Here is a 2,808-nt window from a genome sequence, read left to right on the forward strand (position 1 = left end):
ATAAAAAGTTCTCCATAGGTTCATCATAGGACAGAATTTATAGAAACTTCTTCTATGTGGGTACCCAATTAATATTCAAAGACATTTCAAATATGCCAAGATTTGTCATGAATTATGCATTGTTTTAGATTTTTATAATCTCCTTACTTTGAAATATGTGTATAAATCTTGCTCTTATTCCTCTAGTTTCTGATATAACATTTTTATTTGAATCATTTTTCTGTTCTAGCTTTTGTCTAAGGAGTAAACAAAGTATGATGATTTGCTAAAATTAGAATGAAGCTATTTATTTATTTATTTATTTATAAGGGCAACAAATGTTTATTAGCTTCTCTACGAGCCAGGATGAAGATGCAGCTCCTCTCCCAGACGGTGGCTGCCCACCCCGTGCGAGGTGGTCCCCCTCCGAGCTCCCTGGAGCCAGACCCATGACGGGGCAGACCCCGGGGGAGAGGAAGGCAGCGTTCTGCACCCCACGTGAAGGACGGGGACAGGGAGGAAAATAATCAGGAGAAGCAAACACCTTGCAAGGTTTTGTTTGTGAGTTTGACAGCAGGTACTGGTAAAGGGGGTTCCCGGGCAGGGCTACCGTCCTGTGTTCCGCGTGGCCGCGTGAAGAGACCCACGCTGGCACTGGTGGTCAAGGGGAACCAGGCAGACAAGATCAGCCGGAATGCACTGATTTCGAGGCTTTGTGTTCATTTCGCCCTCGGCCCCTTCGCGATTGGCTTCCCAATGGCTTTCCCCCAGAGCTTAAGGCCGATGGCTCTCGATCTTGCCCAGAACCTGGTTCTTAGGAATGGCCCGGCCACCCTCATAGTCCGCGATGACCTGTGGCTTTTCGTTGATTTTTGTCGCCTGGCCCTTCTGCATCAGCCCTTTGCTCTGCCGGCCCTGCGGGATCACCTTGCCCACCTCCAGGGTCACCCGGTCGTGGTGCAGCTCCTCAGTCTCCCGGTCCAGCTTGGCTGTGTTCTTGGTGATCGAATGCTGTTTGTTCTGGCCGGCGGCCCATTTCTTGGAAGTCTCCACATCCTCTCCTCGTCTCTGAGCTGCTAAGATGGCCTGCTTGGACTTGGCCTGGGCAGCCGTGGGGCCCTTTTTGCGCAGCACCGTCGCGTGTCCTAGTCACTCTCAGCCATGGCGGGGCAGGCGGGGCAGACTGGGCAGGTGGTCCGTCAGGCGGCTCTTGGGCAGCTGCTGGAGACCCGGCGACACTACGTCCCCTCGTCGCTCGGCCGCTTCCTAGAATGAAGCTTTTTTAAAATTTCAGAATGCCTTAGGTCGCACAAAGTTGTTTTTGTCGTTTTTCTTTATGTGCATAGGTGCCGGTATTGTGTAATGGCATTTTAATTTTTGCGCACAGGATTGTCAAGGGTTTGATCAAATGTATTAAATTTCACATTATTGGACTCCTTTGGTCAGAAAAACAATAGTCTCCATGACAATATCCAAGCTGACCCAAGCTGATCCTTTAAAGATATAGCATATTATTGCATTTTTGTCCCAACAGCCATCAAATAATGGTAAGGCTTTCTTTTTTTTTTTTCATGTTATTTTGGAGACATCTGTTTACCTGCGCCTGGAACTCTAGGTAATGTATTTGTGCAAGATATCCCAATAAAAAAGGGGGCAAGGACAATGTCAGATAGAGTGGGAAGAGTATTTTCCAATTTATTATTAACATGATTATTAGCTTCTCATTTAAAAAACATTGCCTTAATAATATTTGCTGCCATGCTACCATTCAAAGAAACACTTGCAGCACCCATATTTTGGCAAGAGAATATGAAAAAATCATCTGTCTGGGAAACTATTTGAACAGTATCTCCCATAACATAATTTTTAACTTTTTGTTCTATTTAATCAACGCTGAAATAGATGAACCTCTATTTCATTTTCTCATTTTTGGACTCATTAATAGATCAAAGAAATTAGAGATGGTTTGATTAAACCATTATTCTGCCTGAAAAAGATAATATCTCTGGTGAATTTTAAAAAATCATTAGAATTTGGCAAACTGGATTTTAAAAAATTATAGGCTTTTGTATATAGAAAAAATCCAATTAATTTGATCACAGAGTAATTGTGAGAGATACATTATGCAGATATATTTTTGTAAGATAATTTTTTGCTTTGCTTATATGAATGTTTCGCTTAAACTGATTGTCTATCCTTAAGTCACCTCTGTTTCACCCTTTCTGTTGCTTTCCGATAGTATATGACCATTTATCTAAAACTTAAACTGCTTAAAGGCAAAAAGCCATAGTAAAACCACAGACAAAATTTATCTCTTCTAGTTCCTAAATGTCATCCAAATCGTACAGGTATACATTTCCAGTTAACAGGTGAAGGAGTATTCTTCAGATTCTGCTCTCCACCTCTCCATTCTAGTAGATCCTTTGTCAAAATCCATTTCCCCTGTCACGCTTTGCCTCGTTACTCTTGGCTTCCACTCTGCCCCATTTTGATCTTTTCTCATCTTTACAGATAAAGACTCCCAGACTTAAAGAGGTTTAAATAACTTGCCCAAAGTCACAATACTAGTAAATGTTGACACCAATCTGTCTGACACCTAAACTCTTATTCTTTCTACTATTTCAAAAACTACTCCAGAAAGAGGGATTCCACGTACATTTGTGTGTTGACTATGAAAAGTAAATATGTTAGAACAATGCTTCTCAAACTTTAATGTACATACAAATAAACTAGAGATCTTGTTAAAATGCATATTCTGATTCAGGAGGTCTGGGGTAGGGCCTGACTTTCTGTATTTCTCACTAGCTCCAAGGGGATGCTGAGACTGCC

General features: G+C 42.1%; 1 pseudogene across 1 annotated transcript; it reads right to left on the reverse strand.

The window, feature by feature from the left end:
• Window positions 1-698: 698 nt before the first annotated feature.
• On the reverse strand, window positions 699-1,142 carry LOC309823004 (endothelial differentiation-related factor 1-like; annotated as a pseudogene). Its single transcript has one exon. The product of its transcript is annotated as an endothelial differentiation-related factor 1-like (transcript).
• Between the last annotated feature and the right edge of the window lie 1,666 nt (window positions 1,143-2,808).

The sequence above is a fragment of the Grampus griseus genome, assembly GCF_964374135.1.
Source record: "Grampus griseus genome assembly, chromosome: 5".
Taxonomy (NCBI): domain Eukaryota; kingdom Metazoa; phylum Chordata; class Mammalia; order Artiodactyla; family Delphinidae; genus Grampus; species Grampus griseus.